This window comes from Aquarana catesbeiana, linkage group LG03 (assembly GCF_042186555.1).
Source record: "Aquarana catesbeiana isolate 2022-GZ linkage group LG03, ASM4218655v1, whole genome shotgun sequence".
In the NCBI taxonomy this organism is placed as follows: domain Eukaryota; kingdom Metazoa; phylum Chordata; class Amphibia; order Anura; family Ranidae; genus Aquarana; species Aquarana catesbeiana.
In genome coordinates, this window is record NC_133326.1 from 172674739 (window position 1) to 172701695 (window position 26957).

The following is a 26957-nucleotide window of genomic DNA, read 5'->3' on the forward strand; positions in this document are numbered from 1 at the left end:
TTGCATGACCGCGCAATTGTCATTCAAAATGCGTCAGCGCTGAAAGCTGAAAATTGGCAGGAAGGGGGTAAACGTGTCCAGTATTGAAGCCGTTAAAGAAGCTGGCAATGAATGTCATTTGCTGGAAATTTAAACTGTATCATTGTTTTCTTTGTAAATGTTATTTTTGCTGTAGCACATCCTACAGCAAGAATGAAAAAAAATATGTAGGGTCCCCTCCTCACCCCAAAGATACATACCTGACCCTTTGGAATCTGGTATGGAGTTTAATGGGGCACCTCACCTCACTCACCCACTGACTAAAAAATAAAACTTGAGAACCCTGCGTACATGAGCTATCCTCGTGGTGCACATAGTTGAATGACAGCAACCTGAGCTGCCATCAGCTATATAACTGGAAGAGGTGGGAGTAGCGGTGACATAATTGACCTAATATGACCAACAGATTTACCTTATTTAGACCCTTTCCCTATTTCTGTTCTCTGAACTGGGAAAGGTGGAAAAAGTTTCCATGTGGAAAACAAGTAGGCATTGGTCTCTAAATCTTCTAGGTCCTACTGTCCAGTGAGTGTGCACCCAGATCACTTGGTGGTGGTTGGGACTCAGCACACACCTAAAGACTTTTGTGCATAGATCTTTAAAGGGCAATTTCCCAGGATTTTGGATTTGACTGTTTAGTAACATTATGGACAATATGGCCTAATGTGAGATGTATATTATTATATTTGAGTGGTCTTTGTTATGGTGCCACAATTTATATTGGGTACTATTAACCTGCCTGTGAAGTGGTATAAAAAGGAAAGCTGCGCTGGCCCAAAACTAAATATGAACAAACAATATGACAAATAGCAGCTAACACACAAACAAACCAAGTCACATCAGATATATATAAAATAAGTGCAGCGCTAAACTATAAACATTTGAATTATTAAAAAATAAACACACAGGAGTGAAACTATGCCCAGTATAGTGACTGGAAATGAAGTGAATCAATACATATAGTGTAATAACTATAAATAAAAGTGAATCAACACAGGGACCACTGAAATGAGCGCAAATGTCTATAATGTTAAACTCTGTGACCAGAGTCCATAGAAATGCAAGAAGTCTTCTCAGACGATAGGGGTGCTTAAACATAAGATGTTAACTCAAGCTGAACTGCACTCTTGGACACTCTTACCGGATGTTGTGGGACATATCTGCCATATAGCAGTACGTCTATCAGAGCCTGAGGAGATAGCCTCCCGTGGAATCCGCCAGGTTGTTGTCACTTCGGTCCCGATCTCGAATAGGCAGGGTTATCCCTCGGGTCACGGTCACCGGTAGCCAGAATCGTCTCAGATGGCGACTGTCCCCTCGTTCACACGCTCTCCAGCTCCAAGCGAGTTCGAAACATCAAGGGCAGTCAGATGGATGAAATCATGGAGAAAAAAGAAAAAAAGGGGCTCCACATGGCGTAGGTCAAAAAATAAAAGGGTTTTATTGGATAAAAAGCCTTACAAGATAAAAAAGTGATCACTGAATAAAAGTATTGGCAACGTGAGAAGCAAACGCAAACGTGGGCGTTTGCTTCTCACGTTGCCAATACTTTTATTCAGTGATCACTTTTTTATCTTGTAAGGCTTTTTATCCAATAAAACCCTTTTATTTTTTGACCTACGCCATGTGGAGCCCCTTTTTTTCTTTTTTCTCTTGTTCTGATAGACGTACTGCTATATGGCAGATATGTCCCACAACATCCGGTAAGAGTGTCCAACTCCAGATGTTCATGTCGCATTACCTGTGGTTGCTGTGCAGTTCAGCTTGAGTTAACATCTTATGTTTAAGCACCCCTATCGTCTGAGAAGACTTCTTGCATTTCTATGGACTCTGGTCACAGAGTTTAACATTATAGACATTTGCGCTCATTTCAGTGGTGCCTGTGTTGATTCACTTTTATTTATAGTTATTACACTATATGTATTGATTCACTTCATTTCCAGTCACTATACTGGGCATAGTTTCACTCCTGTGTGGTTATTTTTTAATAATTCACTTGTTTATAGTTTAGCGCTGCACTTATTTTATACACAATCTGTAAACCCTACTAGAGCTAAACTGACATTTACAAAGAAAACAATTCTGTTTAAATTGCTGGAAAATTACAGCTGCCCAGTAAAGCCCTGCCTCCAGTATATGTTGTTGAGGATGTGTGAAGGCACACTGAGCCCGTGACGCGTCTGCCAGGACGGGATCACGCCAATTCTGCCAGGATTCCTGCTTGTGGTTTTCTTCCAATTGACCTTCTGGTAAGCAGGAACCCCTATAGGCTCACATAAGTTAATCTTGTGTCACGCTGAGATATCAAGCCTTCAGCTGTGTTGAGTGTGCGTACACTAGTTTGCCATCTGGTAAGCTGCTTCATATGTTTGTGCACTTGGTGCGATTTTCTGCAATTTGGTGGTAGTTGTATGCTCACCCATCTCTGATTTTTGGTAAGCAGATATACCTGGTGGTTCTCTTATTGATTTGATTAACAGGTTAATTGTTTAATATGTTTTTTTTTTTTTTTAAAGACAAAGTTTATTGAATTTGTCAAAATAAACATACAAAAACATCATCATCACATGCGATTTAGGATAACATAAACAGAGATAAGAGTTGTCCATATCTAATATAGTCGTACATACATTGGTCTAATACAAAACATAACAAACATAACAAACAGGTCCCCTTTTGTATTGAGCTTGGTGTGAAGCATACCAACGCCCCTTGTTTTGTGCAATCAGTACTGTTTATTGGTGACAATCTTATGTAGATAAGTCCTAATGAGTATCATGTTGTTAATCGCTGGTATCTCCTGAGTGGAAGCGATGATGTTTTGTTAATTGTAATGTAGTGTAAACAAGATGGGTATATTGATTTGTGGGATATTTCAACTTTGTCTTTTCATTGGTTAATAGTGTATGTTAATGCCCATCGAGGTCTGCTCCATGTATGTTCAGCCACGATATGGTCTTAGGACCACTAACAGTCTTGGAGAAAAAACCAAGGGGCAACTGATAGTAGATTCGTATAATAGTGTCGTCAGAAATGTAAAATAATGTAAATGTTCAGTCAAAGGGAGTGTGTTCTTTTCCCTAGCCATCTATTCTTAATGGCGTAAGTGTGCGGAGGTGGGGAGGGATGGGTGAACAGGGACCCGCCCTGTTACCATTCCCTAACCTTTAAAGGATAGCGTATGGAAGATTTTCAGTCTCTTTACGTGTATGGATATATATATGCGATGAGGTAATGGAAAATATTTGATCAGAATTAACAAGCAGAGGGTTGAGAAGGCGAAATAAACACACACTGCGTTGTCAATTACCTTCAACCTCTCTGAACTTTACTATTTTATGTGTTGTTAAGTTAGTGGCAGTATTCAGGTGTAGTTTGAAAATGTTGCCAGCAGGCCCAAGTTTTCCTGAAGGAGGTGGATGTTTCATGAGCTTGGTGTACCATGTCCTCAATTTCAGATATCTTGTTCACTCTATTAATCCATTCCCATATTGTATGCATGTGAGTAGACTTTCAATGAACAGGAATACACATTTTTGCAGCGTTAAGTAGGTGAAGTGCCAAAGAACGACGGTAAGTTTTCACAGGTAAAGTGGAGTGGTGGAGAAGCATTTGGGCAGGTATAAGTTCTATGTGGAGTGTTGTAATTTGTGTTGAATTGTCCAGAATTGCAGGATCAAGGGACAATCCCACCAGATGAGGAGGAGCGAGCCTTCCTCAGCATGGCATCTCCAGTATGTGGAAGGAGTCGCAGGGTTAATTTTGTTTAGCTTGAGGGGAGTTTTGTACCATCTGTAAACTATTTTGAAGCCATTTTCTTGGGCAGACACATTAATCGAGCCTTTGTGTATATTTGTATATTTTTTCCAGTTTATACTTGCTATGTTAGATTTAGCACTGTGATCATCAAAGACCATAGCGTAAATGGTAGAGATCAAGTGTCTTTGAGGTAGTATGGGTGCAGAGCGACTCAAATGGTGAGTGTTGTCTTACCAGTGCAGAGCGTATCTGAGCGTTGGTAAGAAAGTGTCGAAGTTGCATGTACGACCAAAACGAGATATGTTGGTCTGTCGTTTGCGTAGCAAGTGTGGATAGTGGTAAAAAGGTTTCACCAGAGAAAAAATTACCTGCTCTCAAGTCAATGTGTGGCTGTAGGTTTGAAAGGAAGGTCTCATCATTTCCCGGCGGGAAGCCGGGTTATGTCTTATCGGTGTAAACGGACCCAGAGAAGAGGAGATTTTAAATTGGTGACACATTTTCTGGAAAATTTTCAGCCTGTTGCCAATTAATGGGTGTTGTTTATATTGTTGTGGAATGTGGGTCAAGGTGATCCAGGGAAGATGTTTAAGTGGGGAGTGTGAGAAAGCATGCTCTATGGAGACCCAAGCTTTCGTGTGTGCATAAATGTTCTATTACTCTGGTCAGTTGACATGCCCAATAATATTTGCAGAAGTCCGAAAGTCCTAGACCTCCTTTCAGTTTGGGAAGTGTCAGTCTTGAAAAGCTCAGTCTGGTTCTTGACTTCCCCCAGACAAATTCAGAGCAGGATTTGCGAATCGAAGCAAAGAATGTTTGTGGCATTATAATAGGAACTGTCTGTAGGACGTAAAGTATTTTTTGGTAGAATGGTCATTTTAATAATGGATGTTCTGCCAAACCAGGAAAATAGTGCAGTCAACCACGATTTGAGATCTTTCTGAACATTTTGAAGAATAGGGACATAATTTGTGCTATATAAGTCCGATAAATGGGTTGGAATATGTATTCCAAGGTATGTAATTAAATTTGGTTGCCATTTGAACAGGAAATTTGTTTGGCATTGAGATTGGATCTCTTTTGGCAATGATATATTTAATGCTTCTGATTTAGCAAAATTGATTCGTAGATTGGCCAATGTGTCAAATAAAGTCAAATCTTTGAGAAGATTGGGGAGCGTAATGTGCAGGTCTTTTAAGAATAAAAGAATGTTGCCCGCGAATCCTGCTAGCATTTAAGTTGTCTCAGCTATTGAAATACTTTTGATGTCCTGATTCTCTTTAATACGCATGAGGAAAGGTTCTAGAGTGAGAACAAAAGTAAGTGGGGAAAGTGGACAGCCTTGACGAGTCCCGTTCTAGATGGAGAAGGCATTCGACAGGTGGCCATTGACCCGGACCCTGGCAGTTGGTCCTGAGTATAATGCCAGTATGAAATGTAACATACAATCACGTATGCTGATTGCTTTGAGCAGTTCTGTTATATAGTTCCAGGCCACTCTGTCGAATACCTTCTCCGCATCCAAGGAAAGAAAAAATCCTGGTTGGTGATGAGAGGTCAACCATCTGTGTATGTTAATTGCTTTGAGGGTATTGTCTCTCGCCTCTCTCCCAGGTATAAAGCCTACCTGGTCTAGAGAGATAAGATTAGGGAGTAGGGGCAAGAGTCTGTTTGCTAAAATTTTTACGTAAATTTTGAGGCCATCTGGACCTGGGCTCTTGCCTGGTTTTAATTGTTTAAGGACAACTTCTAGTTCGGCCTTGGAGAGAGGATGTTCCAAGTCCAATGCTTCCATGTCAGATAGAGGTTTAGGACAATGGTGGGAGAGGAAATCTCTAATTGACTGGAGTCTTGTGTTTTCGTTAGTTTGAGTATCATTCACTTTAAGATTATAGAGTTGTGTGTAGTATTGGACAAATTGGTTCGCTATTTGGTCATTGGAAGTTAGTTTAGTGTCCTTAGAGTTGTGTATACAATGAAGAGTTGTGATAGATTTTTTCACCCGGAGAGTTCTGGCTAGTAGTCTATACGCTTTATTACCATATTCGTAGAATAATTTTTGTGATAGAATAAAGTTACGTTTCATTCTTTTGTTTAATTCCTCTACTAATTTGGATCTCACTTGGGTAAGTTCCTGAAGAGTGGAGATTGCCATCGACAATTTGTGTGTTCTTTCTAATTCATGAATGCGGTGTGATAATTTGGTAATGAGGGCTTGTCTCTCTCTGTTTTTTTTTTGTGGCAATGGCGATTAGTTCCCCTCATATAGTGCATTTATGGGCCTCCCATGTAGTCATTGGGGAGATTTCTGGTGCGTTGTTTTCTCGGAAGTATTGAGTAAGTTGTTCATGAATTTTAGACTTATTTTAGAATCAGGGTATCGGTAAGTAGGGAGGGGTCCAGTAGTATGAGGTTTTTGTGGACCAGACGAATCTGGAACTAACCAGTTACTACTGTGTGGGAGGATAGATTGACTCTGGAATGGATGGGAAACCTTTCAGAATGGAACGAGTCCCGCTAACCTAGGGGTTACAAAGTGATGCATGAGGATGGTTCATATAAGTCATGTGAACCTTAGTGAATGGGAAAACATGCATATGGTAAAATTTGTAACTTGCAAAGTTACAATGTTGCATTCTGAGTGATCCACATAGAAGAGGAGACTAAGGAAATGCTTTGTTTGGCATGCACCTGACTAAATATCAAAGGCTGCTTTTAAATAATAAACACTACAGCAAACCATTATACTGGTACTGTATATTTTTTTATATTAGAAATTGATTCATACACACTTGATATGATGTGAGTTCCTTAGCTTGAGTTAATAAAATTCATTAGGGGCTATGTACATTATATAGGTTGGGCAGTGGTGCTAATTTATAATCATTATATCCTTATTGAGCTTGGCAAGCCCTGGCCATAAAGACTTACATCAGAGAGTATATTTTGTATGTGTTTTTTTCTCTCTGTGTATCCACCAATAATTCAAAGATAACAAATATATGTATAAAATTGAAATTATTAAATCATGACTGTGAGATTCTTATGATAAAATTCCTAGTACACCTGACATTGTATCCAAAAGGGTTTGGCTATGTTAGATAAGGCTTAGTAAACTGACATCATGTCCAATTCATTTTTTAATATCTGCACCAGCCTTGTTGCCATTGTTTTGTCAAAACTGAGTCATGCAATCAAGGAAATAAATTGAAAGTGAAAAGTCAACGAGACTGGTTAAAGATTGTACATTGGTGTGACAAAGATAAAGATTCAGTGACCGAGTTTCTGAAGACTTTGAAGCTGCTAAGAGAGCAGTTTTACACTAAAGCCCCAAAGCAAGTACTGTAAAATTCCATTTGAATTTTCTAGCTGGAAGCCCAAACACTGCCACATGCTGATACTGATAAATCCAAAGAGGCACAACCTTTGCAAAGCATTTTTATCAAGAGTAAAAGGATGCTGCCTCAGCAGCCCAAAAGCAAAAAAAAAAAGATTTCATGTTGCATTATGCTTTCTCTTATACACACAATATGGTAATTTAATACCTTTTCCATATATTTGGTCTTCATCAAGAAAACGCTTCACTGAAAATGCCAAAATGCATTGTCATTCACATAGACATTAAAGTATAGTACTAACAGCATAAACTAAAAAATGTTTAATATATTCAGAAAATATAGCTGCCCAGAGCCCAATATACATATTAAGTGCTTTTTTTTTATAACATTACATTTATTAATCATAGACTTTTTTATATAGCACCAATGGGTTGTGTTAGAATTTAGCAGGTAAATAACTATTCAAGTGTGTGATATAATGTATACATTTAGAAAACAGACATGAGGGTATAAAAGGTATTACTTTATAATTAAACTAAAGATTTGGTAGTATTATAGATCTATTATCATTTAAAATGACCTATGGACCTGAACACATATAGAAAGGTTTTAAGTTGGAAATACTGTATTAAAAAAAATGTGTCTTGCTAGGACTGATAGAAAACTCATTTTTTTAGGCTAATGATGATGCTTTACTGTGATACTTTCTGACCCAGAAATATCTGTATCTATTATATATTGGTAATTAAAGTCATTGCATAATATGTTATTATATCTCAAAATGCTCTCACACTCACCTACTGTAAATCAAAAAGCTGCAGTAGCCAAAGTGTTAAACCACTTTCCAAAAATGCACAAATATAATTATACCTCACTTAACAAATCCGTGGCATTGCTATGCATGCAAAATATATGTAGACTAGATAAAATAAAACAAAATTTTCAGAAGTCTCAACAACTGAAAAGATACTTAAATCATGTGCCATGTATAACCCCTTCTCACTGACAGTATGCATATATGCGACCCCACTGGACTGGGCTTTTTTCAGTGGGGCCGCCTATATTTAAATATTTTTCTCTGAATGGAGGGCAGAGATACATTATATCTCTTTGTCCTTACAGGGAGAAAGAAATAAGCAAAACTGTGTGTAAAAAAAAGAAGAATGAAAGAAACAAACAAAGAGAGAAAATAGCTAGATCAAGCTACTGCTGTGGTTCTGATGAAGAGGGTCCTCCCTCGTAATGCGTAAGCTGTTTGCGATGCCATCTAGTTCCTCCTAACACCCGATCCAGGTTGCAGGTGTCTAGAGACACGGTTCCACTTGCTGGAGCACTGATAAGCCTTTTTATAATGTCCGTTTGTGAGTATTACTCTTGTTACATTTTTTAATACATTTTATCTTTGGTAATGCACAAGGTTGGTGCGCCCTCCTTTTCTTTCTATATGTTTCAGTTCTAAGCATACCCATTGTTCTGAGGAGGGCAGAAAGACCTTTGACATTCCCTACTTTATCTTAAGGGTTGGCTACATAGACTAAGACATAGACTAAGCTCCCGAGCACAGGAGATTTTGTTGTGTTGTTTTGATTTAGGTCAGTGCCAGGGTTAGTGTTAGGATCAAGTAAGGGACAAAGCTCAGGGTCAGAGGTCATGGTTTTTAAGGCAGGATTAAAAAAATAAACATTTTTAAAATTAGTATCAGTTTCAGTTAGTGTCAGTATGTTTTAGGTAAGATACAAACAAACCAAAAATGCTCATTATTGTTTCTGTGATATACAAACAATAACTAACATACACATGTGGTATTGCTGCAATCACTTGGAGAAGGAGGATTTATTTTGGGTTGTTCTTTTGTGGTAGGTTATTGTAGTAGCAAGAAATGGACAGAAATATATAGCTAAATTAAACAACATTTTTTTTTTACTATTTTGGGCCAATTTTCCTTAGAAAAAAAAAATCAGGAGATATCCATTAACATTTACCACCATTTACCACCAAATGAATGCCAAATTTTGTCCTAAAAAAATAAGGTACAATCCACCTGGATGCACAAAGTAGTTGTGATGATATGTACGGTTTTACTAACACATGTCAAAGTTGTCTGAGCTGTTTGGCATGAGAGCATTTATGGAGCATCAAGAATACCAACAGCAAATTTGTTAGCAGATTAAAAAAAATATTAATGTTATATAGTTCTATTTTACTGGTATTGTGGATCATAAAAGCAATGCATCATCATCATGGTCTTTGACCCATGGAGTGGATTGAGTGGCTCATTTTATAGTCTATGCATAAAAAGTGTTGCAGTAGCACATCATCATAAGTGATAGAATAGAATTATTTTTTTAAGAGAAAAATTTATTTGTGAAGGTCCATTAGCACAACAGCAAACTTCCATTCAATTCAGGAGTCAGAGAAATGCACATTTTCTTAAAAAAAAAAAAAAGGCATGTAGATCAGTTAAGTCAGAAAAATAAAGTTTTTATTTTTTAATTAAAAGCTTCTTCTGAAAGGTCTTTTTTCAAAGAGAAAAAATATTTATTGTTGGGAATTAGCACCACAGAAAAACATTAATAGGATAGCGTCAGAAAAGTAACATTTCTTTTAAAATTGATATTTTGAGAGAAATAGATTTTTTTTTTACCGAAAATCAATATAATTGTCAAAAGCAACACTGTCATTAGGAATGATGAGAACTTTGTAGATTCTAAAAGAATAGTATAGAGCCCTTTTTTGTGAGTTACTGTATTTACCTGATAGCTTTAAAGGAAAAATGTACTAAGATGAACATGAAGGCTGTCATTACTTCTCTTTTTGCAAAGGATAGTTTTTTTTGGCTGCTATGCTGACCATCATTGGTTCACTATTAAAAAAAATGTATTCAGAAAAGGACCTCTCAATTTAAATTGGTCCTATTTAGTGACTGAAATAATCAAAGCCAGTTGGTTAGAATTATAGTCAGAACCAGTGTATTCAACATTTCAGGTCAGCAATGGTAGCCTGCCAGCCTTGCATATTTCATATATCAGGAAAAGTTTACTTTTTATCAGCGCTTTCTCAAACTTACTTTGATAAGAATTCTGACATTAGTTCTATCTGAGAGAACATAAGAATTATTTCTGTAGACATTCAATTTTTTTTCCAAAACAAAAAAATTAAGTGGACATTTTTTTAGTGGGATCACTGGATGCTAAGAGTGTAAATGACCATAATGCCTATGCAAGAAGTTTTTTTTTACTTTTGGGGTTAGGTGAAAAGTAAGAATAACTGTATGGTGCTTTAGGGGTGCTATATAGTCCACCTCAAATCTTTCCCTCAGAAAACTCAACGATATTACACTAATGTTTTGATCATGAATTCTCCGGGTAATGTGTACAATACCCTATAAAACTGTACTTTTATCATAGGAATGCATGCCACTGGATTGGTATGCACATCATTATCAAGATTTGGTAGAGAAATTTTTATGAAAACTATCCCAAATCATAGACAAATCCCATTCATACTCATGTTTTATTGAAAACCAACAGTAGTGGCCTAAGCCCTACTTTTCTCTTGCTAGTTATGTTTTTATCTAGCACAAAGATAGAGCATTGTCCCATGCTCATTGACCCACAGAGCATTATTTCAGAACTTTCAGGTGTGCATACCATCAATGATAGTTCCAGAAAAACTGAACAAGGCTAAGGAAAGAGGAGAGGATCAGAAGTGTGATCTTCTATTATTTTTAGACCACAGAAAACAGTAGAAAAACAGTAATTGAATTTAAAAGTTAGACCTCTGATTGAAATAAAGAGAGGGGAATTCTATCTGAGGCAGAAGAAAAGGACAATAAAAATGTATTCTTGAAAACGTATTCTTGAAAAAAAATATTTGTATGTATTTGAAATTTAGATTTTGTTTTGGATAGAACAGGAAAGTGTTAGAACCTTGATTTTTACAGCATTTGTCCCAGATGAGATTTCCCCAGCAAGAGTCAGGATTTAGGAAAGGAAGTGATGAAAAATCACACATATGGTGACACACACAAAGAGAGAACATAATGTTTGGGGGGGGGGGGGGGGGTCACTGAACACTAATTATTCTATTTCCACAAATACAGTATACACCTTGCCAATGTGTCCATTTGGTGACACTTCTGTTCAAGCATTTACAACTAAGTTTAAGAATGGGTCAACTATTTTCTTTATATCTGTATGCAACTATTTATCTCAACAGATATATTTTGACAGTTTTTTTGTTATCTATAAGCCAGACTAAATACTGCCCTCATTTCCTGTCAGAAAAGGAAGTAATTAAAAATCTCTTGAATGCAGAAACTTTTTTTTTTCAATGCAGAAACTTTTTTTTTCAGTGCAGAAGCTTTTTTTTTTTTTTTTTTATTCAAATATCCATTTTAGAGCTGGTTCACACCAAGTCCAGATGCATTCCAGATGCGTTTCTGCATGTGTATCTTTGGCATCTTTTTGATGCATTTGGGTGTGTTTTTGATGCAGTTTCGATGAATTATGGTGCATTTTTCCCCTCTTTTGATCTTTACCTTAAATAAGGACGTGTGTGTTCTGGTGCATTTGTTGATGCATTTTACCACATTCCAGGATGGTTCTGTGCAGAAAAAATGCAGTATGTTCTACTTTTTTCTGGAACTGGAACGCGCTGCAATTGACCGCACTGGTGTGAACTATTCCATTGGAAGCCATATAACCTACTATCCATGCTGTAACGAGCCCCTGCTCACTTGGTTCCACTCTCCCGACACTCCTCTGTGGCTATTGAATCAGATTGCAACGTCTGATGGTTCGGTCGTCCGATGCTCCAGGAATCGAACTACAGCTATGTGCCATTCAAATCCAGTTGTGATAGCTCAGAACAAACACCAGGCAGGCTGTATGTAAGTTCAACCAGGAATCTCTTTTATTGAAAGGAATACAGGCTCTTTTATACAGTTAAAGAGGAGGTGCATACCTCCTGCTCATATTACTCTGAACATACACCTGTGACCAGAAACCTAATTAACATGGGCTAATTAACTAATCCCTTTAGACAGCCTAGATGACTCAGTCATGACCTTTAGGCCAGACTGGCCATCTTGTAGCTCAGAAAACACAATCAACATTATCACAAATCAACACAGAACTCTTCTTCACACAATAGCATTGTTAATTAACACAAACAACAATGGGGATCTAATGACTCTTAGATCCCATACTAGACTTATTTACAATAAACACATTCTAGCAGGCAACAGACAGACAGGTGGCTGGAATTGACATCAGCATCTCCTAACAGTATTTGTCCCAGCATTATGAATCAGCCACTATTTCTAATATGGCAAATCCAGGGTCCCCAGAGTCTGTGTCTCTTGGGGGGATATGGACCTGAATCCAAAGTAACACAACCTCAAGGGTCCTCAGGCATACAGCTCACAAAGAGCACCGTTCCTCCAAATGCCAGGGCCCACAATCGATCAGCAAGAGGCTAGCATTCAGTCCCCTCCAAAAGTCTCTCTCCCGGCTAGGTCTGTCACATTTCTCCCCTTTCGGCAGGAGACTAACACAGGAGGAGACCCCAGACGAGTTGACTCCAAAGTTAGTCCATAGTTCCAGTCCCCCAATGCTGATATCCACACAGTACCCCAAATAAATTGTCCCAAACAGAGCATTACTTACTCAGCCAACCTCTGCCTCTCTCAGAGAACACGCCCGCCGCTGGGGAGAGGCCTGGACTGGCCCTTCTCCCTGGAGTCTTTTCAGCTGCTGGAGAAAAGACAGGGTGACTGGGCTCACTCCGTCATGCCTTTGGGGATCTGGGCCGACCGCCCAGCATCCCTGGGGTATACAAGTGGAGACTGAAGTCCCATCCACTACCACAGGAACTCCCTCTTCTGTTAGTTGAGGGCAGAGGCCAGCAGCACTCTGCCCGGTTGCCAGCCCTTCTGCTGGGGACTCCACATCCTCCACTCTGGCTAACCGTTGGGGCAGGAGGCTGGCTTCCTCCACTCCCAAACTGTGTAACTGCCATTGGGGAGGTGAGCCGGCTGCTTCCTTTTCCATTCCCTCATCTGGATGTTGGGACGATATGTCTGTGGTACTGTCTCCCAGGTGCACGGATCTTTGCTGGGGAGGAAAGACCACTTCCTCCACCCTGGCCGACTGTTGTGGAGGGACGACGAACACCTCCTCTCCCTTCTCCCCCTATATCCTGATCTGCTGCTGGGAAGTGACCACCTCCTTCTCACCCTGAGCCTCCGGAACCGCCGCAGGTGTAGGGAAGAGATCTTGGACCCTCTGTCCGGTTGCCAGTGCTTCATCTGGGGAAGTTCCTTGTAACTCCTCAGATACTTCTGTTGGTACTGGGCAAAGCACAGTGAAGTTTGGCCCTAATTGTTCTTACTCAGCAGAAAAGTCTATGAAATCCCCTGTCTCTGCAACTTGTGTCTGGGGATAAAGGTTCACCATCTCCTCTCCGTGGAACCCAGAAGATGCTATCAGTGCTCAGCAGAGGTTAGCAGAGCTCTCCCCTGTTGTCAGCACTTCAGCGTTGGGGATAGCAATCTCCAGATTTTCCACTGCCGATTCTCTGGCATTCTGCTGGACAGGCACATTCCTCCATCCAAGATCATCCAATGCAGAAACAGGTTCATCAAGGTCAATCAGCACTTGCTCCATCCGCCATGCGACCTCCATGTCCATAGCTGCAGGGGCAGGTTGGCAAAGCACACTGTTACTCTGCCACATTGTCGACTCTTCAGCCAGGATTTCAGAGTTGTCAACTGGTATTTCCTGATAGTCCCAGGCAAAGGGTGCCCCACCCTGCTGCTGAGCAGAGTCTAGCAGCTGTCTGTAGGCCATCTCAAGCTCCCATTCCTGAACGGCCAGAAACTCCAAATCTTCCTGTGCCCAGTGCACTTCCGAGACATTCAGTCTTCGCTCCCTGTGCTCCATTATTTCCTCCAAACGCCACTCCCGATCACTCCCAAAGTCAGGGTCCCTGGACAGCCTCCAGTACAACAATCCCAGGCCACCGTAGTCAAAGCCTTCCATGGGGCTGTCATCCGCTGTCCATGGGCACACTTGGGCTACATACCACTGGAGGGCTCTGTAGCTCTCGTCCAACCGCATTTCTGCCCGGATCAGCCTGCTTAACTCAGCTGTCCACTCCTGGTTCGGCTGTTCCCCCAATAGCAGCATTCGCACTTCATACTGCGACCAGTACCTTACATGGATGGAGGGGAGAACTTTTCCCTGGTTTCACTGCTCATGGGCTAGCGCTTCCTTCCAGAGTTCGCAGCGGATAGAATCAAACCATCCTAGCAAGACCTGCTCTGATACTGGTCCTTTGTGCTGTATCTGCATCTCTCGCAACCTCCTTCTGAATTCCTCTTCCATAGTGGCTGGTATCTGTACCTCTCCTCTCCTGCTATCTGGACCTTGGATCCAGGTGATGGTTTGGATGTGTTCACGGCAAGGAAGCACAATCCCACCGGTCCCTCCCGGCTCTCATGTAAGTCTTTAAGAGTGGCTCTCCTGCAGGCTGCTTTGGAGTGTCCCAGTAACTGGAGAGCAAATCCCACTGCTGCCACCAATGTAACGAGCCCCTGCTCACTCGGTTCCACTCTCCCGACACTCCTCTGTGGCTATTGAATCAGATTGCGACGTCTGATGGTTCGTCATCCGATGCTCCGGGAATTGAACTACAGCTATGTGCCGTTCAGATCCAGTTGTGATAGCTCAGAACAAACACCAGGCAGGCTGTATGTAAGTTCAACCAGGAATCTCTTTTATTGAAAGGAATACAGGCTCTTTTATACAGTTAAAGAGGAGGTGCATACCTCCTGCTCATATTACTCTGAACATACACCTGTGACCAGAAACCTAATTAACATGGGCTAATTAACTATTCCCTTTAGACAGCCTAGATGACTCAGTCATGACCTTTAGGCCAGACTGGCCGACTTGTAGCTCAGAAAACACAATCAACATTATCACAAATCAACACAGAACTCTTCTTCACACAATAGCAGAGTTAATTAACACAAACAACAATGGGGATCTAATGACTCTTAGATCCCATACTAGACTTATTTACAATAAACACATTCTAGCAGGCAACAGACAGACAGGTGGCTGGAATTGACATCAGCATCTCCTAACAGTATTTGTCCCAGCATTATGAATCAGCCACTATTTCTAATATGGCAAATCCAGGGTCCCCAGAGTCTGTGTCTCTTGGGGGGATATGGACCTGAATCCAAAGTAACACCACCTCAAGGGTCCTCAGGCATACAGCTCACAAAGAGCACCGTTCCCCCAAATGCCAGGGCCCACGATCGATCAGCAAGAGGCTAGCATTCAGTCCCCTCCAAAAGTCTCTCTCACGGCTAGGTCTGTCACACATGCATTTTGTTATGCAGAAAATAATGCACTAGGTTGCATGTGGTGTGAACCAGCCCTTAATCAAACTTTTAGTATACACAAGTGATATAGAGGATAGTAATTCATATCTGAAACATAATGTGTAAAGACCAATATTAGAAAAAGATATAGGAAAAAAACAGAGAAGGGGAGGAGCGGACTGTGGTGGAGATTTTGAACTCTAATAAAAGGACTCTCTAATTAAATTACCATGCCCCACTGGATATATATATATATATATATATATATATATATATATATATATATATATATATATATATATATATATATATATATATATATATATATATATATATATATATATATATATATATATATATATATATCCATGTATGTATATGTTTTTTTACAGGACTATATATATATTTTGTGATATCAGGTTGAGCCCAGCTTAGATTTTTCCTGGTTCTCAAAAGCTGTTGAATGTTTTAGGCAGGTGATAATTCTTCAGACTTTGTTGTCACCACCTGGTTGGGGGTCTTTTGACATGCTAATTTCGGAATTGGTTATATTGGGATCAAACAGGGCTAGCTGTTTTAAGGCAGACACAGAGGCACCAGAGAGTCTAATGTTTAATCATGATGTTTAACTGGGCTTGAAATTACAGCCAATCAGAATTTCAGGCAACTCCAAACCAATGAACATTTAGGAAGCTTCAGAGGTAGCCAATGCTTATATGAGCAACTCTAGACCAATGACAAGGTCCCAGGGGGGTGAGAACCTGGATTGGTGGGAATAGGAGCATGGGGGGTATAAAACACAGTACAGAGAGCTACACACTGTCTCTTCCTCTCGGTGTGTCCCCCCTTACAAGCATGGTAACATAAGGGCAGTCCAGGAGGAAACAGCTCTTCATGTTTTCTGGGAGTGCCCCTTTGCACAGGACCTGTTGAGGGCCCTGGAACCTGAACTGAAAGACTTTGTACCACAGACTGCCATCACACACTTTGGTGTGTTGAACGGACTCTTCTGTGGAACTCATTCACAGGAGGACATTGACGGTGCCTGGCGGGTGCTGTGTTGCTTTAAGGACGCTTTGTGGTGCGCCAGAAAGCGCCTCATCCACTAGCGGGAGAGGATGTCCATCGAGGACTGTCGCAGACTGGTTCACAGTCTGCTCAGAGACTATCACTTGATGGACGTCAAGGAGGAAGAGGAGGTCTGAAGATTTCCCCTCCCCCCCTTTTCCCTGTGTATCCTTTGGCAGTTCAATAAAGCTTCGGGCCTGTGAACTCTTTTTCTCCCTCCCCTACCCCACCTTCTCCACCCCACCACATCACATCTGTTGCCCATTTGAATGCTACTAGACTGTATGATCTGACTTTATGTGACATGTTTTTGAAAGTAATGCTCTCAGGGTAACGCGGCGTCATGCATGATGTGATGTTTCGGGGTATTATTACTCTGCACAACATCTCAGGCATCATACAGCAGGATGAATGTAATTTATTTTGTATGCTTGGAAATGTATTGTTATATAGTGTATTTATGCACTGCGTCGCAGTACAGAGTGGAATGTACCCTGTTGAAGTATTTGTTTTTTTGTATATTTTCTTGCAAAATAAAGTATACATTTAAAAAAAAAAACATAAGGGCAGTCTAGGAAACTGCTTTGTATGTTTTCTGGGAGTGCCCCTTTGCACAGGACCTGCTGAGTGCCTTGGAACCAGAACTTAAAGACTTTGTACCGCAGACTGCAATCACACACTTTGGTGTGTTGAACGGACTCTTCTGTGGAACTCATTCACAGGAGGATATTGACAGTGCCTGGCGGGTGCTGTGTTGCTTTAAGGATGCTGTATGGTGTGCCAGAAAGCGCCTCATCCACCAGCGGGAGAGGATGTCCATCGAGGACTGTCACAGACTGGTCCACAGTCTGCTCAGGGACTATCACTTGATGGACTTTAAGGAGGAAGAGGAGGTCTGAAGATTTTCCCCTTCCCCAGACCCTCTCCCCCTATACCCTTTGGCAGTTCAATAAAGCTTCGGGCCTGTAAACTCTTTCTCCCTCCCCTTCCCCACCTCCTCCCCACTCCCATCACACCCGTTGTCAGTTGAATGCTATTTTGACAGTATGACTTGACATTTTGTGACATGTTTTTGAAATAATGCTTTCAGGGTAATACGGCGTCATGCATGATGTGATGTTTCGGGGTACCATTACTCTGCGCAACACATCAGGCATCATACCGCAGGATGAATGTAATTTATTTGTATGCTTGGAAATGTATTGTTATGTAGTGTATTTATGTGCTACATAGTGGAATGTACCCTGTTGAAGTATTTGTTTTTTGTATATTTTCTTGCAAAGTAAAGCATACATTTTCAATTAAAAAAAACATAAGGTCGGTCTAGGTAATGTATCTGTATTATTATTATTATGTCTCTTTTTATGTCTCTTTTCTTTTCTGTAACTTTTTCTACCGTAGGATTTTGCCTTAATATATTATTAATCTCTTGCTAGCATGTGTATGACCAATATAGCAATATTTTGTATTATTGGTAACATCTTTGTTTTAAGGTTGTATCCTCTACGTTATATTGGGTAATCTCTAACGTTTCTTTTCTGTATAAATAATAAATGTAATTGTTTATCTTTTCGGACTGTTATCGTTCGTTTTTAATTCTTATATAGAAAAAGGTTTAATTACTCCATATAAGTGAGGTAGGTAAACATAGCCTTATCAGGACACAAATAGGGAAAGGCGGTGGGGTAGCAGGTATGGGGAGAGGAAGTGAAAGCAGTCTTAAAGAAGTAGCGTCTTCCCAAAAATATAGACTGGGCGTGAGAACAAAGATCTTAAAAACATTCACAAAGGTAATGAGCTCCTTTTACACAATGCAGTACAATCTAACAATAAATTTCAGTTAGTATAAGGATATTTAGGCGATTCATTGTAGGGAAAGTGCACAGAAGCAATCAGTGTTCCTTCCCTTAAAGTGGTTGTAAAGGCTTAAGTTTTCTTACCTTTATGCATTCTATGTGTGCAGCAGCCCCTCCCCCACTATACTTACCTGAGTCCCATTACGCTCAACCAAAGTGCACAAGAGCAATGGCTCTCCCTGGTGTCTTCATCCTCATTGGCTGAGACAACTGGGGAGCCATTGGCTACTGCTACTCTCAATCACATCTAGTGAGCCAATGAGGAGAGAGAGGGGAGGGCTGAGTCATGCTCCATGTGTGAATGGACACTCAGAGCAGTGGCTGCTTGCTATAGGGGCATGCAACAGGAGGGAGGGGCCAGGGGCTTCAACGTGGGGAACCAGAGAAGAGGAAGATCAAGGCTGCTCTGTGCAAAACCACTGCACAGAGCAGGTAAGTATGACATGTTTGCTATTTAAAAAAAAATCATGATGGGCACAGTGGTGGCATTTGATGGCACAGTGGCTGTGTTTGATGGCACAGTGGCTGTGTTTGATGGGCACAATCGTGGCAATTGATGAGCACAGTGGCTGCGTTTGATGGTACAGTGAGACTGCAATTGAGGTTTTTTTTTTTTAGTTTGTTTGCACCCCCCAAAAATTTTGAGCACCAGCCTCCACTGATGTAGACATACTTCTACTACAGGAGACCGACATTAGAGATATTATGACCCCTATAACTTTTTAAAGCCTTTTTTTTTTAAACAGAGTGAGAGGTTAGAATATCAGGCTATGTTTTAATTGATGCCTGTGCCTTTCTATCCTGGTGAATCATTTTTTGTATGGACATCACGGTTCAGGAAGTTCAGGAAGTGAGGGAAAAGAAACTTATGGCTGAAATTGTGCTTAAGGATTAAAGTTGAGATTAGACTTTAACCACTTCAGCCCCGTAAGATTTGGCTGCTCAATGACCAGGCCATTTTTTGCGATACGGCACTGCGTCGCTTTAACTGACAATTGCACGGTCGTGCGATGCTGTACCCAAACAAAACAACAAACAAAAAACATCCTTTTTTTCCCACAAATAGAGCTTTCTTTTGGTGGTATTTAATCACCACTGCGGTTTTTATTCTCTGTGCTATAAACATAAGAAGACCGAAAATTTTGAAAAAAACACAATATCTTTTACTTTTTGCTATAATAAACATCCCAAGTTAAAAAAAAAAAAAAATTATTTTCCTTAGTTTAGGCCAATATGTATTCTTCTACATATTTTTGGTAAAAAATCGCAATAAGCGTGTATTGATTGGTTTGTGCAAAAGTTATAGTGTCTACAAAATAGGGGATAGATTTATGGCATTTTTATTATTATGGGTTTTTTTTACTAGTAATGGCGGGACTACGATATTGCAGTGGACACATCGGATACTTTTGATACATTTTTGGGACCAGTGACAATTATACAGCGATCAGTGCTATAAAAATGCACTGATTACTGTATAAATGTCACTGGCAGGGAAGGAGTTAACACTAGGGGGCAATCAAGGGGTTAATTGGGTTCCCTAGTGTGTGTTCTAACTGTGAGGGGAGTGGGTACATAGTATGAACACACAATCTGTCTCCTCTCCCCTGAGAGAACCGGGATCTGTGTGTTTACACACACAGATCCCAGTTCTCACTCTGTCACGAGCGATCGCGGGTGCCGGGCAGTGCATCGGCTCCAGTGGCGTGCTCCCTAGTGGCCAAAAGGTGAAACGACGTAACATCGTTTTGCCCAGGGGAGCCAACCTGCCGCAGTACAACTGGTCGGGAAGGGGTTAAAGAAAGAGAATCCAAATACAATGTAAAATTGTAGTTTACGACTAGGTAATCTACGTGTAATTTCTGAGTACTGCTTGGACCTTGAAGAAGGGGACACACCTCAAAAGCTTGTCCTGAAATATTGGATGTTAGTGCAAATTAAAAATCTGTAGCATGCATAAAATATGCTGCAGCAAAAATGACATCTGTAGCATGCATAAAATATGCTGCAGCAAAAATGACATTTCTAAAGAAAAACAAAAATCAAATCCCATTTAAAATGACTCGGTTACAATTGCCTGTTAAAAAAATAAAGAAAAGAAAAACGGTGTGGGGTCCCCCCCAGTCCATACCAGTCCCTTCGGGGGTTCTGCCCCCCACCCCAAAACAAGGCTGCATGCCTGGGAGAGGGTATGGTATGGATTTTGGGAAAAACCCCATGCCCAAGGGCCCCACGTTTTGTTTTTCTTATTTTTTTTACAGGTACTTTTTTTATTATTCAGCTGTCAGTGGGGAAGCCCATTAACAGCTGATGACTCATCAGTTGTTAAGGACGCCGTGGCTGGCCTCCCGGCCATGCTGCTTAACAACCAGCTTACACTGCGCCCTGGTTGGCCAAAGCTTTGCCCAATCAGGGCGCAGAATGCACTGTGCAGCGCTCAGTCCATTGCAGGGTGTGTGTATGCAAGACAAGTTTGAGCCAACATCCATTGGAAAAAATCCATGGATTTGGATTCATGGATTCATTTGGACATGGATCCATGGATAATCCACAACAGAGGCTTACCAGAATGCAAGTGACCCATCTATTCAGGGTGGTCAAACATCACTCCATCAAACAATGAGGATAAGTCCCATGGCAGGAACAAATATCAGCATAGGAACCTGTTGATAGTAATAGGGATATCAAACAATCAAATGGATCCTGCCCTGCACCAATATTCTGATCTTTTCTTCCTCTTCTGGAGTCTCACTCCACCTGCTGAAACAACACAGGTCTGCACATCCTACACTGCTACTAACTGACACTAACACTGACACTAACAGACAGATTTTTTCATTTTTTTGCAGACCTGTCCTCAAATCAGGAGGAAAATCAACACAGGGGCAGGCTACAGATTACTGTGATAGCTAATCGGAGGCTATCATAGCAATCATGTGATCAAGATCCTGTTCCCCCTGATTAGGGAGGGGCCTGATGTTCAAGTTGAACATAAGCTCGACTCGAACATTGGGAGTTCTTTTGTTCATAGAATATGGGGCGCTCGTGGGAAGTTCGCCCGCCTTGATGCGACCCATAATGCACTGCGAAATCGCATTGAAGGCTGCTGATTGGCCAGAGCATGCACCTGACCTGTATGCTTTGGCCAATCACAGCGCAATGTGCTGTGAGAGCCATGATTGGCCAAAGGCACGGTGCCTTTGCCCAACCGTGACTCAAGGGCTAAGTCCACGCCACACACTATATAAGGCTGCTTACATGGCAGCTGTTTATAGTGTTATGAATTAAGAGAGATTTGCCAGGTTAGTTAGTGGATTGAGTGTGCAATATATAACTTAGAGTATATATTGCAGTTAGTGTAGTATACTTTAATACAGGGCAGAGTATATAGTGCAGTCAGTGTAGAATATATAACCCAGTGCAGATTATATAGTGCAGTCAGTGTAGTGTATATAACGCAGTGCAGAGTATATAGTGCAGTCAGTGTAGTGTATATAACGCAGTGCAGAGTATATAGTGCAGTGCAGAGTATATAATACAGTGTATTGAAGTGGTTAAGGAGAACCCTATGACAGAATTAAGAAAAAAAGGCATGGGGTCCCCCCAAAATCCATACCAGGCCCTTTGGGTCTGGTATAGGTTTTAAGGGGAACTTCACACCAAAATTTAAATAAAAAATGGCATGGATTCCCCCCTAAATCCATACCAGGCCCTTCAGGTCTGGCATAGATTTTAGGGGAACGCCACGCCATTTTTTTTTTCTTAAATGGCGTAGGGTCCCCCTTAAAATCCATACCAGACCCTTATCTGAGCATATAGCCTTGTAGGCCAGGAAAGGGGGGGACAAGCAAGCCCTCCTGAGCCATACCAGGCTGCTTGCCCTCAACATGGGAAGGGTGCTTTGGGTCTGCTGGGCGGGGGGGCTTATCGGAATCTGGAAGCCCCCTTTAACAAGGGGGCCCCCAGATCCACCCCCCCCATGGGAATGGATATCGGGTACCCATTCATGAAAAAAAAGTGTCAAAAAGTAAAAACCACAAGAGAAAGTTTTTTGACAATACCTTTATTAAAAAAGAAAAAAAATTGTCCCATATATACACCGTCAATTACCCGAAAAATAGAAAAAACTGAAAAAGCTCCGCCTTGATGGGAGGCCTCCCTGCGACTTCTGTCTCTTCGCTTTGACAGCTGTTATCTAGGCAAGGGTGGGGCCACCCGATGAGGTAACCAAGTGACTCTGCCCCCTTCTGATGTCATGTGATGCCAGAAGGGGGCGGGGTCACTTGGGGCAACTGCTCTGTTTCACTTTAGTAAATCAACCTCCATTGTTTCTGCTCAGATCATTTAGGTGAAACATTACTGGACCTTGAATAATCCATCAGCAATAGGTTCTTGTACCAGTTTGAAACTGCAGTCAGCGGTACATCCAGCTGAGCACAGAAATCTTAAAGATAAGCTGGTGTCTGCTGGTTGCCAGTGCAGTCATGGTTTATGGTGGACAAGCAGATGGAAAATCTTCATCTATACTGTATTCCATTGGCTATTGGAAAGTCACGCAGGGCTTGTCTGTTTTGAAGTGTGATTACTGACAGGTCCTGGAAAATTTATATTTCCTGACCCTCAAATATGTAATCCTTTAAAGTTAAATTTTAAAACAAGAAAATTAAGTCTCTCAGGTTACTTCCTGTCAACTAGAGGGATGGAGAGCACACAAATAATACTGGAGACTCTTCAGGTCTCTCCAGGAAGTTTTTAAACCCTTGAAGTTTGAAATGTTTTGCCTCCTTCCTGTCCAGGCCACTTTGAGTTGTCGGTCCTGTGATACTTGCCTGATAATTACTCAGACAGGCAACACTGTATCCAAATGCATTTGATATCATATCAGACACAGCTTTATTTTGCTTCTATTTCTCACACAAAGCATGAGCATACTTAGTATTACACCCAAAACACATTCAGCTACCCCCCCCCCCCCCCAAATATGGGGATACCACATGTGTGAGACTTTTTTACTGCCTACTGACAAGGGGGTCCCAGAATCCAAGAGGCATTTTCATGTCTTCAGGAGGCAGATATTTGACATCTGATTCTCTGTCTACTGGACATATTTTTGAATGCCCTAAAGTGCCAGGATAGTAGAAACACCCACAAAATGACAATATTTTGAAAAGTAGATTCCCCAAGTTAGTTGCTAAGAGACATGGTGAGTCTATTGAAGGTCTATTTTTTTGTCACACGTTTTTAGAAAATAAAGACAAAAAAATAAAATTGTATTGTTTTCCTCATGTTGTTATGAATTTATTGGTATTGCAATCACATGGTCACAATGTGCTTTGTTCAAAATAGTTACTGTATTTAAAGCACAACTAAAGCCACAACAGTTAAATCAGTCTGTAAATGCAGTAAAGCATGGTTCTTATACTCACTGTGGAACCTAAGGGGTTAATCCCCTACATAGTGTAAAAAGGCTGTTTGATCCTATCTTCTCTGATCCTCCCCTTCTTTTATTGTCCCCAATTCATCTCCTGATAGTACAGAGCCTTGGAAGGACTCTGAATATGCTCAGTTTGGTCTGTATTGCTAGAGATTTTTTATTTTTTGGGGGGAAGGGTGCAATCAGAGCCAATCAGTCCAGACAGAAAATCAGGGGTCATGCAGCCTCATAGGACAGTGAGAGGAGAATGAAATCTCCTCCTACAAGCTTAAATTGTGCTCGGCTGGACACTGATAAAAGTGACAAGACTTTTATGTACTGCTGATGAGAAAAGGAATTTATATTTATACTTACTAAAATAATTGCATTTCCATGTTCTCTGTTCTGTGGGAGACCAGATATAGTGAATGCAGGGTCCTGGGTTTAGTAACACTTTAAGTAAACCATTTAAGCAGCAAGCGTTGAGGTCTGGAAATTGCCTTTAATTTTTTTATGAATTGGAAGTCCATGGGGTCTCTGCATTAAGGTAAAAAACCTTTTATGTTCAGCTCCCCTCAACCCCCTAAATACTTACCTGAGCCCAATCTTCATCCAGTTCTGTGGCCGAGAGCAGTGGCACTGCTCTCTCCCTCCTGAGGACTCAGGCGCAGTACCGGCAGCCATTGGAAAGCGCTGATGGGGGACCCTAGAAGAGAAGGTTCTGGCCCCTCTGAGTAAAACATTGCACAGAGCAGGTAAGTAGGACATGTTTATTATTTAAAAAAATATAACATTACAATCACTTTAGTAAATACAGAGCTGCAGTAATGTATGTCTTTTATATCTGTCTGTATGTCAGCTCTAACCTTACCTCATTATAGGAATAACAATAAGAACCCAGTAAGTTAACCACTTGCTAACCAGCCGCCGTCATTGTACTGCAGCAGTTCAGCTTGTTCCCGCAAATTGGTGTCATTGTACATTGGCTCGGGAACTCTATTTTGTGGGCACGCATGCCCACTGGCTAGCGGGGGAGCCAATCAGTGGGTGGGGAGGACTCGATGTCCGCCGGCCACCCGTGATCTTTCCCCGCAGTGACAGAACAGGGGTCTGCCTGTGTGCAAGGCCGGAAGACAGATCTGTGAGTTTCCCCAGGCAGCCCATCCCACATACAGTTAGAACACACCTGCAGGGAACACATTTAACCCCCTGATCACCCCTGATGTTAACCCCTTCCCTACTGGTGTTATTAGTACAATACATTTTTAGCACTGATTACTGTAATAATGTCACTGGTTCCCAAAAAATTGCTTTTTTTTTCAAAATTGTCCCTCTTTTTTTGTTTATAGCGCAAAAAATAAAAACCGTAGAGGTGATCAAATAGCACCAAAAGAAAGCTCTATTTGTGGGAAAAAAAAGGACATAAATTTTGCTTGGGGACAGCGTTGCACGTCCGCGCAATTGTCAGTTAAAGCGACCCAGTGACGAATTGCAAAAAATGGCCTGGTCGTTAAGGGGGTTAATCCTTCCGGTCATTAAGTGGTTAAAGTGGCAATTCTGGTGGAATAGTAAAAAAAGCAATATGTTTTATCTGTGATTTATCACTTTCTGATGTTCAATAACAATGGACCAAAAATATGCCAGTTAATATGCAGAGGTGCAAAAACAAAAGTTATGAAAAAATATATTTCACTCAACTCACGAATGTGACAGCTAGATGTAATGGAATTTAATTGTGGTATTTAGTAGCAAGGGAACCAATATATCCTAATATATGCTACTTTCCTCCACTTAACTAATGAGATTTTTGTAAAGTGGGTCCCCCAGGGCAGCAATGACTGTGTTTCCTTCCCCTGCAGCTCACTCAGTCTGTTCTAATACAAATGACTTTGTTACAGAGCCATCAGCAGTTTCAACAGGGTCAAGACAAAAGAAACATCACAGCTTGTGAACTGTGAAGTCTCTGGGCTGCAGGCAACAGATATTAGAGCAGCATCAGCTCAGGATGTCATTTCATCTCACTGACTGATTGCCAAGATTCCTCAAAATGTGTGAATTTAGGGAGCGAAGATATCTGCCAATCCATGCGCAGATGTATTAACCATAAATATCACAGGCAAACTAAATATTTAAACATGTTACACTGCATAATATATCATTTGCTTTTTTATCTACTACCTCTGTAGTGCACATACATTTTATACTAAGGAAAAAGAGAACGTTGAGATTGAAATGTATTGTGTAGTAACAAAGAAAATGCTGCCCTAAATCAAAGGAAATTAAACTTGAAATTCAGAATTTTCAACACTTTATATACTAGTTTCTAATTCATGTTTGTAATAGTGAAATATAGTTTAATTTATAATAATATAATAATTAACAATTTATTATAGCAAGCTGACAAGAGCTGAATGATGACACTGAAAACTGGAAAGAGCTGAATGCTCTATGATAAAATGCTGATCCAACCACAATTTCAATTTATAATTTAGTATTTCTTGATAAAGTCTAACTCCATGTTTGATGTCACCAGTGGCGTCACTAGGGTCGGTGTCACCCCCCTTGTCTATTCTGCCCAGTGCCCTGCAGGCAGTGCACGGTCACGGCGCACCCCAAACCGGCCCCTGTAAATGATAGTATAGGGTGGTATAGTGGCAGGTTAGGGTCATATAGGGTGGTATAGTGGCAGGCTAGGGTGGTATAGTGGCAGGTTAAGGTAGTATAGGGTAGTATAGAGCAGGTTAGGGTAGTATAGGGCAGGTTGGGGTGATAGAGGACAGTTTGGGGTGGTATAGGGCAGATTAGGGTGGTATAGGGCAAGTTAGGGTGGTATAGGGCAGGTTAGAGTAATAGAGGGCAGTTTGAGGTGGTATAGGGCAGGTTAGAGTGGTATTGGGAAGATTGGAGTGGTATAGGGCAGGTTAAGGTGATATAGGGCAGGTTGGAGTAATATAGGGCAGTTTGGGGTGGTAAAGAGCAGGTTGGATTGGTATAGGGCAGTTTGGGGTGGTATAGGGCAGGTTAGGCTAATGTAGATCAGGTTGGGGTGGTATAGGGCAGGTTAGGGTAATATAAGGCAGGTTGGGGTGGTA